A 6,903-nucleotide genomic window follows, 5' to 3' on the forward strand; every position below is an offset into this window, starting at 1 on the left:
TGTGACACTGCCACAGAGTCTGTCTCTGGTACAGCTGGTCACATCCTGGTGAGTCTTTAGGTGTTTTCTTTTTCATAAAGGTAAAAAAAATCTATACTGTATAGACATTTCCCAAAATATAATTTTTATCTATCTATCTATCTATCTATCTATCTATCTATCTATCTATCTATCTAGAGAGAGAGAGAGAGAGAGAGAGAGAGAGAGAGAGAGAGATTGAAATTGCATAAAACCAATAAAGAAAACACCACTGTCGGTCTATGGGTGCAGTATATATTTTAGAAAATGTCCCCACAGCAGTTTGGGGCTTTCCCTTCCCTTTTACCTGTTTCATGATTTATAATCACACCGAAGTATTGTCAAGCCTGGACAAAGGCACCATTGAGAGCAGGTAGTGCAGAGAGCTTGGATATTTAGGAATAAAAGTATTTGAATGAGGGCATGAAATTACAAAGTGGCACAGTTTGTGTTTTATTCCAGTGTCAAAGTGTGACAACAGCAAACATCTGCAGTATACAGATGTACTATACAATGTAACATACTAATATACATAGGTAGACAGGAAACATTTTAGTGAAAATATAAGAATTGATGGCATCATTTAAAGTTTCTTAAATAAGATACTGCCAGGATCCAGCTTGTCCCAGAGTGTTTCTCTAGGAAAAGAAAAAGTTACTCCACCTGGTACGATGTCTTAACTCTTAAAAATCCAGAAAACAGGGCTGGGGATTTAGCTCTGTGGTAGAGCGCTTACCTAGGAAGCGCAAGGCGCTGGGTTCGGTCCCTAGCTCCGAAAAAAAGAACTCCCCCCCAAAAAATCCAGCAAACAAGGACTGACGTGCAAGCCCACCTACCAAGTATTTATTATTTTCTCTTATGAGGGGAAAAGAAGGACAATTTGTTGAAGATCAAAATATTTTCTCAAATTTGTTGACGGGGATCAAAAAATAAGTTTTTCTGAAGTTACACGGGCAGTGATGGTGAAAAGCTGGTAAGATGCCAGCGTCTGAGAAGCCCAGTCCCGCTCTCCCCGCCTCTTCAGGTCTCATCATCACTGCAGTTGGTGGCCCATTGCCCATACATCTCAGATCTCACCATATAGCTGCTCCTCGCTCCAGCTGCGGTGGCGAGCGGAATGCAGAGGGTCTTCCCACATCTGTGCCTGGTGGGGTAGTCCTCTGTTTCATGGAGATCAAATCAGTTACAAATGTCACAGAAAAGGTAGGGTTTCTTCTTGGACTACTTCTCCTGGTCATCACTGTCATAACTGTTCAGGTCGTCCCCGTTGCCATTCAGTGCAGCTTCAGACATCATCTCCACCTTCCTCTTGAGGTCTTGATCCTTTCTTTGAAGGTCCACTATTACCGAGTTGAGGAAATCAGTCTGACTCTCCTGGGCTCTCTCGTTCTCTTCTGCCTCAGCATCAGAAGCTGCTGAACTGCCTCTTGTTCTCTTTGAGTTAAAGTTCCGAGTTTTTGACCGAAACTTCAACTTCACCTTAGCTGACCCCAGTGTCTACACAAAAAATGCAGGGACTTGGCAGAGGCCTTTTCTCCCCACGCACTGTGACCTCATTCCTCAGCTTCTCCAGGTCCGCGTCCTTCTCTTTTGAGTAAGGCACTGGTGAGACTGATGGATTTCTGCAAGGAAGCTTTCTCTTCATCAGTGTCTTTTCTGTACTCAGATTCCCTCTTTTTCATTTCTAACAACTGATTTTTGTGTACAGAGCAGTCTTCTTCCGGCTTTTGATGACTTGACTTTGCCCCGCGTTCTCCCCAGCTCCTCAGCAAGTTCGTCGTTCTCTTCTCGTAGTGCTGAAGGCTGCTGCCTGCTTTAGTGTTTCTCTTTCTTGAATTCTTTCCTTTCCTTTTTTTTTTTTTTTGGTTTTCTACATTCAGATGTTCTTTTGACTTATTCAGCTCTTCCACAGTTTTTAAGGTGTTTTCCTGTAGTTTTACTTGGTGTCCTCCAAGGAGGCAGCGTTTCTGATTTCCCTTTAATCATCTGTTCCATGATCTGCATGGCGTTTTCTGCAATCTGAGCAGCTTTGGCTTTATCAGCCTGGGTTTTCAGCTCCTCCGTGTCCTGCATCAAGTCTCTGTTTACCTCCTGAGCAGTCTTCAGTATATCCTGTGTCCACCAGCATCTTCTGGAGGTTCAGTAGGGTTACTTTGTGCTTTGTCTTAGTCTCAAAACTGGCTTTTCCATAGGTGGCTTTCAGGTCCTGACACTGGTTGTGCCTTGTTTCCTTTTTCTTTTCCAGTTCCAACAATTTGTTCTCCAGTTCTTTCTTTTCTTCTTCATGTTTTGTTTTTTTGTTTGTTTTTGGTTGCTTCCTATTGACTCTGATCAGCTTTAAGCGTCACTTCCCCAAGACTTTTCTGCAGAAAACTTGGGTTTTCATTAGCCTTTGTAAGTTTGAGCTCTAGTTCTTCCACAGATCTTTCCTTTAGACGTAATTCATCATGCAAACTGGTCAGCTGAGAAGAGTTATCTCCTGACATCTTCATTATTTCTGCAGTGTCATTTTCTAAATTTTCCTTTGCCTTTACCAGCTGATCGCCTTGTTCGTCCTTCTCTTTAAATTTTGCCTCCATGTCTGTTGCATTTTCTCTCAACTTCTCCAGTTCAGAAGACAACGTGTTAAACTGTTCCTCCTTTGGGTCCAGTTTATTTACAGTATCTTGCATACTGGTCTGAACAGACACTGCCTCCTCTGAAGCATTGGCAAACTTTTCTTTCGAAATCTGAAGTTCTTTTTCTAGAGTCCCCTTCACTTGATTGACTTCATTCAGATTGTCCTGTGGACGGGTAAGTGTTAACTCTTTTCCCAGGCCTTTGGTGATGCTCTTCCTCTTTATCTCCCCAGTTTGTTTAGCATGTCCTTCCTTTCCACTAGGTGCTTGTCGTCTGCACTGCCCAGTCTTGCTTTGATGAACTCCAGGTTGCCCTTCTCTTTAATGATCTTCATCACCTTGGTCTTCATGGACTCCGTCTCTTTAGCATGAGCAGACGATTCAGAGTCCTGTTTACTCTGTAAACTTTCTATTTCATGCTGATAATGTCTCAATCTATTTGTGTCTTTAACAGCAAATTCAGCCGAGTCCCCTCCAATCCCTTTGCTAAATGACACCTTCAGCTCCTTCATTGCCTGCTGGTGAGATGCAATGGCAGTCTCCAGTTTGGACTTCCACAGAGCTATCATATCTGAGTTTTCCTTGTTGGCATGGTCAAGCTTACTCAGCATGCAGAGCTTTGATCTGAAACATCTCTTCCCTAGCTCCTTCAGAGATGTTGTCTCGGTCTGGTGGTCAGTATGTGTGGCTTCTAGCTTTCCTTGCAAAGTACTTATTTCTTGCAAAAGAGGAAAAGAAATATCCACATCTCCAGGAGGTTTACTGAACTCTAGCTTTCATCGGAGCTCAGCTACTTCCTGTAATCTCAACACTTGGTCCCTTTCTAGTTCCATTATTAGGGACTTTTCTGATACTGTAGCCACATCAAGACCACTTTTGGTAATTGATTCTTCTTCTACTCAGAACTGAATGTCCTCCACCTTCCTTTTCTCCCCTTTCAGCTGGTTGAGGAGAACCACTTTCTCCCTGTCAGCAGCTTCTACAATGGTACATAGCTGGTTCATCTAGACCTTGAGTTCCAGGACATGTAGTCCTATTCAGCTGGGCTTGCTGCTCACAGAGAAGGCCACAGAGCTCATGAAGCAGAGGGAGGAGGCAAAAGGGCTTCACTTCAGGCTGGTGTGCATGGTGGCCATCATTTGCTTCAGAGAAGGGACTTTGACCTTGGCTGGGGTAGCAGAAGAGAAGCCAATCTTTGTTACTTTGTGGACAGAAGTGAAAATCTGTATTTGTGTTGACATTGAAATTACCTTGTCCCAGCAACAGGAACATCATTCTTCCCCCAAAGGCTCATCTAATTGCATACCCTACCATTCTCCCTTGGCAAAGTCAGTCTCTCCAAGAAATCGGACCATGCCAACCTTAGTGCCACCAACCAGCACCCTATCTCCGATTTTGAGCTCTCGCTCCCCCTTAACAGAGCCAGCCTCTGAAAGTTTGGAGATGGACTGACTGGCAGTCTTTGTAAGGTTGCTAATTTGAGGTGTAGCTGAAGTTTCTTTTGCCATTGACTGGGACGGTTTGTGGGGAATATTTGAGGGAGTAGCTGGAGAAGAGGACACCATGGTGGCTGCAGCAATGGATAGAGGTGAAGCAGCTCTCCCACGAGCTGCCTGCAGGCCCTTGGCTTCGTCTTCTGCTTGCACCTTTCTCATTAGTTTTGAAGGTCGGGTAAATATACCATTTAAAGGTTCACACTGGAAATACTCACTGCTACCACAGAGCCATCATTCTTTCCTATGGGTTCATCTAAAATAATCCCAGCCCACTGGCCTGCTGCAATTTGAGTTTCCCCAAGAAACTGGATAAATCCAGGTTTATTTCCATTCACCCAAGCATGATCTCCAACTCAAAAGTCATCTACAAACTCCTTTTGGGTCTCGAAGAATGGAGAGCCCGAGGCTTTTACACTGGGTATTGTCCTCTCCATTGGAACTGCAGTGGCAGCCGGTGTCTTCAAGGCTGTACTTCCAGGTTTAAGGATCTTGGTAGGGGCCTTCAGCATGCTGGGTTTTAGCATACTCATTTTCTGGAAGGTTTCAGGGTGTTTCTATAGAAAATTTAGCCCCTCCCTCTATTAAATCTCCTGGGACACAGCTGGTCACCATCACCTGCCTCTCAGTAACAGCAGGCACCATGGCACAGACTCCTGCCTCCCGGGCTCTTCAGCTCAGGGCAGGGAAGAGCTGAGTCTTTCTATTCCATTGATCTACCTGCCTTTCTCTGTACCAATACCACTCAGTTGTTATCATGATTTCTCTGTAATCAGCTAGAGGTCAGGGATGGTGATTCCTCCAGAAGTTCCTTTACTGTTCAGAATATGTTTTGCTATCCTGGGTTTTTGGTTATTCCAAGTGAATTTGCAAATTGTTCTTTTTAACTCTATGAAGAATTGAGTTGGAATTTTTATGGGGATTGCAATGAACCTGTAGAATGCTTTTGACAAAATGGCCGTTTTTACTAATTAATCCTGTCAATCCATGAGCATGGGAGTTCTTTCCATCTTCTGAGACCTTCTTCGATTTCTTTCTTCAGAGACTTGAAGTTCTTGTCATACATGTCTTTCACTTGCTTGGTTAGAGTCACAACATGGTATTTTATACTATTTGTGACTATTGTGAAAGGTGTCCTTTCCTTAATTTCTTTCTCAGACTGTTTATCCTTTGAGTAAAGAAAGGCTACTGATTTGTTTGAGTTAATTTTTGCTGAAGTTGATTATCAGCTGTAGGAATTCTCTGTTGGAATCTTTGGGGTCACTTAAGTATACTATCATATCAACTGCAAATAGTGATATTTTGACTTCTTCCTTTCCAATCTGTATCCCTTTGACCTCCTTTTGTTCTTTAACTGCTGTGACTAGTACTTCAAGTACTATATTTAATAGGTAGGGCGAGAGTAGGCAGCCATGTCTATTCCACAATTTTAGTGGTATTGCTTCAAGCCTCTCTCCATTTAGTTTAATGTTGGTTACTGGTTTGCTGTATATTGCTTTTGCTATGTTTAGGTATGGCCCTTGAAAACTCTACTTTTAATTGTGTGACTGAAATAATGTTAACAGGCATTTTTTATAAAATTACCTTTTCACAGTCAACCATTACCAGTTAGAAATCAAATAGTCAATTCACATATCTCAAAGAGTTCTGTCATAAGATGGCAGATAATGAATATGGTGCCTGGTGTCAACAGTGACCCTTGGAGCTTGAAATGTTCATGTGGTAGTCTATATAAGATGAATCAAAAACACAATTTTTAGAAAATTATTTTCATAATGACCAACTGCTGGTAATTCGTAGAAGGTCAAAAAGAATGGGCCTACTCTATAGATGTGAAGTTCATGTGAGTGTAATAAATGATTTATGTTCAATAGGACATAGTAAATGAACACATAACAAATGCCCACATATTTAAAGCACATGATTATGCTGCTGCATAATCTATTTACCCCAAGAATATATCATGATGGAAAAAGAGAAGAGGCTTATCATCTAATTTTTGGACATTTCTCACTGTCAGTACTTGACTATCCAAGTAATTGTAACATTCCCTTAAGCCAATAGAAACACTTGTGTTTAGATATTATATTTCAAACTATATAGTAGTATGAATTTGGTATCAAAATATCATAGAAGTATAAGACCTATAAATTAGATATTTTAACATTTCTAGGCAAAGCCTCTCTAGCTTTTTCAGCATTGCTTTTACAAAGCAGACAGAAATAGTTCATGTGACAGTGTAACATTTACTATAAGAAATCAAGCCCTAGCCTTGTTCAGAAGCCAGAATTTAACATCAAATTTCACACTAATTAATTGTGAGAACACATGTGTTGATGAGATTCTATTTTTTATGAAAACAAAATATTTCTCATTTTCAAGTGTTTATTTTTTTCCTGAACTTATTAATTTGCCATGGTTCATTTTCTAAGAAACTTAATATGGAATTTTAAGTTAAAAATTGTCTAAATTTAAGTGATAGTTGAAGAATCAATCAAATTTATTAAATATATTAATACAGAGAAAATATATCAAAATAAGAATGTTTTATTTATACAGCAGCCTTATACTTTGGAATTCTCACTTGCAAACATGTTATTCTCAGGTGCTATTCTATATTTATACTGAGCTAAATTCAAGAAGAAAAATTCATTTGTCCATGTGCCTACGAATATCTGTAGGTGTGAAAATGTCATAAACAAAAGAAAAGGTTTCTATGTTAACCCCACACCTCACTGTGAAATGAATTTTATCAGAAGTTGAAAATAAAAATT

General features: G+C 40.7%; 1 pseudogene; it reads right to left on the bottom strand.

Moving 5' to 3' along the window:
- Positions 1-1,038: 1,038 nt before the first annotated feature.
- Clip1-ps1 (CAP-GLY domain containing linker protein 1, pseudogene 1) lies at positions 1,039-4,662 on the bottom strand (annotated as a pseudogene).
- Positions 4,663-6,903: the final 2,241 nt, after the last annotated feature.

This window comes from Rattus norvegicus, chromosome 9, assembly GCF_036323735.1.
Source record: "Rattus norvegicus strain BN/NHsdMcwi chromosome 9, GRCr8, whole genome shotgun sequence".
In the NCBI taxonomy this organism is placed as follows: Eukaryota; Metazoa; Chordata; class Mammalia; order Rodentia; family Muridae; genus Rattus; species Rattus norvegicus.